The sequence below is a fragment of the Drosophila subpulchrella genome, chromosome 2R, assembly GCF_014743375.2.
Source record: "Drosophila subpulchrella strain 33 F10 #4 breed RU33 chromosome 2R, RU_Dsub_v1.1 Primary Assembly, whole genome shotgun sequence".
Classification (NCBI taxonomy): domain Eukaryota; kingdom Metazoa; phylum Arthropoda; class Insecta; order Diptera; family Drosophilidae; genus Drosophila; species Drosophila subpulchrella.
The window spans coordinates 14,849,481-14,855,314 of record NC_050611.1 but is presented as its reverse complement, the minus strand read 5'-3'; the positions used below and the strand labels follow the sequence as shown (position 1 = coordinate 14,855,314).

At 34.8% G+C, this 5,834-nt stretch overlaps 1 long non-coding RNA gene across 1 annotated transcript; it reads right to left on the bottom strand.

Moving 5' to 3' along the window:
- Positions 1–2,301: 2,301 nt before the first annotated feature.
- LOC119551924 lies at positions 2,302–2,918 on the bottom strand. Its single transcript, XR_005219561.1, has 2 exons — positions 2,841–2,918; positions 2,302–2,487 (listed from the first exon to the last, which is right to left on the bottom strand). It is a non-coding gene; the product is annotated as an uncharacterized LOC119551924 (long non-coding RNA).
- Between the last annotated feature and the right edge of the window lie 2,916 nt (positions 2,919–5,834).

The following is a 5,834-nucleotide window of genomic DNA, read 5'->3' as shown; positions in this document are numbered from 1 at the left end:
ATGGGCATTAGATTCCCACTACCCGAATCCACTGTCTACGAATGGCAGAACGTTTATCTTTTATTCGGGCAATGCACAGTGGTCTTCTTTAAGGCGTCAACAATAAATATGTATCTTCAGAGAGACCTATAGAAAAGATCTACCTTTAGCTAAAGACGAAAACAAAAGCTTAATTTCCAAGAACAAAATGTTCATTAACTAAAATTAACACAAAATGTTTCATACCTACTATGAATATCACTTTTTATTAATAATTACCCACTGTAATTAAGTGGCTTGATTTTAGCACTCCATCTGGCTTTTACATTTGATGTCTTTGTCTGGCCTTTGATCTCAGCGAATGGTTTTTCAAGCTAGTTTCCTACTTTTGACATTAATGACAATGTCTTTTACCGCAGATGATCAAGATTACCATTCGGTGAGAAGGATTAAGGAAGCGGATTCCATTTGTGTACAAGCTATATGTTATTTAAGGGCTTGTGTACAACTTTAAAAGTGTAAATGCATATTTCAGTCGGCGAACGTCGCGCATACGCCCCATGTGGCACATCAAGTGCCAGCCATCACATGCAATGTGAGAAATCATGCATAAAAATTTATTATGTTCAAGCGCATGTTGCAACATCATGTTGCCTGCAACCATCATAATAATATCAACGGCAGCAGAGCTCACAGAGCAACAACAAAGAGATGCATAAAAAATGTATAAAAAGCTGGGTGGAAATTCAGTTTTTATCCATCTGAAGATTACACACCCTTTCATTGTTTCTCTCCGATATATATATTCATATTTAATATGGATTCTGTGATTAAAAATGATACGATCTCTGAATATCTTCGTTTTCTTGTGCCACTCGAATTCTGCAAATATTTTTAATAGTTCCTTGTGGACCTGTATAGCAGCCCTAATGACTATATCATTATACCCTCATCGAATATGAAACTATAACAAAAACACACACCTGCAATCGGAAAATGCAGCAATGCAGTAACGTCGACTGCGGCAGAGGCAGCAGCTGCAGCGGCAACATCATTTGAACTGTCATTAAACTTTGACTATCATCCTTTTATTATTTGGAGCTACCGGCGCCACAGAGCTCTCAGTCTCACATAAGTGCCGAGCATCAGTACCAGGTGAGAGGTATCACAGGGGTTTCTATAAAACCTTTATATTTGTTTATATTTTTTATCACTATTCAAAGCAGATATCATTAGACATCCTTGAAACGAATTGTTGTTAATTATTTTAGGAACATGTTTAAATATCTCCCTAAATATGAAAGCTGTATACATTTCAGATCTACAAGTTCCTAGTGTTGATTGAAACAACTTCCATTGGAGGATGCGTATAGTTATCAGGATATGGCGAATATTCCCGCAATTAATACTCATTCCGGGGTATTGGCCAGTCGATTCCTACTTAATGGGTCCCATACCAATTGTTGCTGGGCACAATACTCTTTTTTTTGCTGCATCCCTGCAATGCGCTCGCATTGTTTTGTTTTGTTCCAGCAACACGTGAGCTCGCCGCACTGCACGTTGAATGTGGCTGCTTTTGGCCTTTGTCTCGTAAGCCCCACAGCAAAGGCAACAGCAAAAGCGGCAAAAAGTGATGAACATGTTTACAACATTTGTGTTATAAATTCCTACCTTTCGCCCCTCGATTGCTTTGTTTCGATACTGATGCTGGCCCCTTTTGGCTGCCGCACTTCTCGTGGTCCAGATGGCGCAATAGACGTGGCTTTTATTACGGCCAGTTGCACGTTGCTGTAATATGCATTTGTCAACACGGGCGACTTCTGCTCTAATCTGCTTTTCCATCGTTTGACTACTAAGGGAAAAATATGCTGCTTGATTACGGGAAACACAATACGAAACCCATAAATTAGATCTTTTACATATATTTTCTTCGATTTACCTCAGGGAAATAAAAGTGCACTCCAAATTTGGAAGGCGAAAAAGTACTTTTAGTTACCCAATTTGCGATTATAATGGACTCAGAGTAACTGATTAAAACTGAAATACTCTCATGTTAAATTACTTCAAGAAAAGATCGTCAATAGACAGTTGGTCTTTCTTTTTAAAGAATAAAAATTGTTAATCTCCAGATCTGATGAAACCTTTTTTTGCTCAAAGCAAGGTGTGCACCGAACGAAAGATGTCATTCAAGCCAAAAGGTGTGACTGCCGAAATAAAAATAATTGTTCCCTTTCTGTTTGTATATTTACATACATAAAAGTGGGATACATTTTTTTTACATTTTTCTATAAACTAAGAATAAAATAAAATGGCAAGGTTGAGTATATAGTAGGAAGACAATTTATTTCAAAGACTTTTTTGACTGTTTGCAGCCATTCTGAAAACATTAAGGCAACTAAAAACTTCTTTACAAATTTGTCATATAGTTTTGATATTATTATAATATTTATAATTTCTGGTTTCGCCCTTTATTTTTACCGTCTCTCCTGTAGCCTATGCTGCCGATATCTAATACAAAAAATAAAATGGGTTAATAAAATGTCGTTGTATAAAATATTTGTATTTCAACTAAATATAACAATATAATATACACCTTTTAGCGACATTAAAACGTATGAAATAAAATCAAATTTAGGCCATTTTTCTCGGCTTTAAAGTAATCTAGTAATAAGGTCGAAAACATCCAACTTCCGTACGTTTTATCAACCCTAGTGGTACACTATTTCTTATTTAAAGGTAAACAAGTTATTTAAAACAAAAACAAATTTTGAAAAAAAAATTATTTAATTAATTAACCAAAGATGAATTATCCAAGAAAATTAAGAGGTTAAAAATGTTATAAATAAATATGGAGTACATACGTGGAGGCCAAGACTGACCAAGGGTCAGCACTATTAACATCGCAAAGATGAGGACTTTAAACGCAAGCATTCTGTGAGTGATAGAAAGCAACTGAAACCATTCTGCATTTGACATATGTTTTTATAGTCAATTTATGGCCTAAGCTTTAAGCTTTAAAATAAGGCGATGAAATCCAGTGAGTTCATATTTCGGTTGTTGTTTAAATAGCAGTGCGTTATAAACAGTCATCAAATAGTTTAATCTGCATGCATATGTACATATGTATAGCCACGGAAAAATTAATAGGAACGATTTTATTTGTTAGTTTTGTTCGAATATTTCTTGCTGCCATAATATACATTTGGTTAAATTAATTTAATTTTTAATTAAAAAAAAAGAATAGAAACGTTTTGAAATTACGCAACATACTTTCCTCATTTCCGTTAAAATAATAAGTAAGGTTATTGTTCGGTGCTCTAATATAACTAAAAATTTCAAGATTGGCTGGCCATAAATTCTGTTTTAAAGCTTTAAAAAAACAATTAGGTACGCTTGGTCCTCTTCAAAAGTCTTTAAAAATATCGTTTTAGACAAAAGATTTTTGAAAAAATAAAGTAATTAACACAGTACGAAATGAAGAAAGGACAGGTATATGCAGAACAATTTTAAGAAAAACATTATAAATTGGTTAGGTTTGTATTCTTAAATACTTTTAAACATATACTTTCATAGTTGGATCTAGCTTTATGTTTGCTGGTGCAAGCCGCAATTAATATATATGCTGTATACATTATGTTATATTTAAATATATTCATTCAGACATACATAAGCTCACAAGTTCTTATCGCTAACCCTTTCGATGGACCTCGGGCTATTTTTGATTCCGAAAACAACAATAGGTAAAAGAATCTAGAGTCCTTATCAACTCATTTGATTTAATTGTCTTATTTGTTTTTCATAATCGAGCTTTTTGAAGCTTTGTCTAACGAGGGTCACCAAAACAATTAGGTACGCTTGGTCCTCTTCAAAAGTCTTTAAAAATATCGTTTTAGACAAATGATTTTTGAAAAAATAAAGTAACACAGTACGAAATGAAGAAAGGACAGGTATATGAAGAACAATTTTAAGAAAAACATTATCAATTGGTTAGGTTTGTATTCTTAAATACTTTTAAACATATACTTTCATAGTTGGATCTAGCTTTATGTTTGCTGGTGCAAGCCGCAATTCATATATATGCTGTATACATTATGTTATATTTAAATATATTCATTCAGACATACATAAGCTCACAAGTTCTTATCGCTAACCCTTACGATCGACCTCGGGCTATTTCTGATTTCGAAAACAACAATAGGTAAAAGAATCTAGACTCAACTCATTTGATTTAATTGTCTTATTTGTTTTTCATAATCTAGCTTTTTGAAGCTTTGTCTAACGAGGGTCACCAAAAGTGATTTATGTTAAGACTATAGGTTTATATATAGACCTATCCCAAAATGTTACCATATTAACAATGTAAATACTACAGTACTACAATACTTAACACTTTCAATCATAGCATAACTAATGAGTAAAATATCAATAGTCCCGTTTGATTTTCACTTCACTGGCAACCTCAGTTAAATTAATATCTGAACTGGCCACTTAAATTCGTTTTTGCCGCGAAAGCGATGGCAATTATTCAATTTTCGCAACTATTAATTGATTAAAATTCAATTCGCTGGCTGTGCTATGTCCTTTTTCGCAATCGTCATCAATTCTGCTTTATTTAATAGCTGCTAGCAGATTTAACTCGCAACAATTTTATTGACTCTGTTCGATTTTATCAATTTCCCTTTTCCCGCTCATCTCGATTTTTTCTCGTAAATCGGATGTTGTCACATTGCCGAGAGGCAGTTAATTTGCCACGCCTCATTGGCCCCTCAGTGGAGAGCATTTTAATTAGGTGATGGCTAAAATAAAATTCACAAGAAGTAAACTGCACAACGGAAATTAAAATTATTAGATATCAGCAGACGCCTTAATCAATCTCTAGCGACATGTTGCCAGCGATATTAATTTAAATCTCTGATTCATACATTTTTCCTTGGGTTGAGGCAGCTGACGTGCTGGCGGGCGGCGAAGGCGGAACATCATCGCATATGTTTGGCAATTTTGAAGCTGCTACGTGAGCAGCCTGAGAAGAGTCGCTTCCAATTAAACCCGGGCAATTGAGACACTTACACTTTAAGAATTGCATTAAAAAGTATTCCGCTTCGATTTTCATCGTCGGTTTGATTTCAGTTCGCAGTGTTTCGCATCGCCAAACTTCCGCATCTTGGCCAGACTACGTGCCTTGGTTACGGTCTACGGTCTACAGTTTTTGGTCTGCCGTCTGGATTCTGCAGTCTGGAATCCGCAGCTTCGGGCCAAGACGGCCGCTAACATTATGCATTTCACGTGCAACAAGTTGAAATCATAACAAGCTCGCTTCAAAGGGAAAGACACCATGCTTATGCAACTGAAATGCAATGAAAATATTGAAAGAGCTAACAATTTTACAAATGTTTTCTTATAATGGCAAAGGAATGCTATCTGCCTCTTGCCACTTTTTCTATATATATCTGAGTTTTTTATTCTGAGATGAAATATGGGACGATCTCATATTTAGAATAGAATAATTGCATAGTAAAAAAGTAACTCAAAAATGGTTAACTTAAATGATGTTTAATAAGATAATTTTTAAAAATGTATATTAAGATTTTTTTAGACATTTTTTTTGTCTAGTCCTGCATCATCTTTGCAAAGTTGTCCATTAGGTCATTTACAAATCTATTTGCTGATGTATTATGATCTACTTCTGATGGGAACTTAATCACTGAAAAACTTTCTTTTGGACTCTGCTGAAAGCAGATTCGCATGGCAAGAGCCAGAAACGTGCAACAACATTGCTTCTGTTAATTTGCCTGATTTTATTCGCCCCTGGCTCTCCCCTTTCTTGCCATTTCAGCCTTTTTGGCCAGCATGCTACT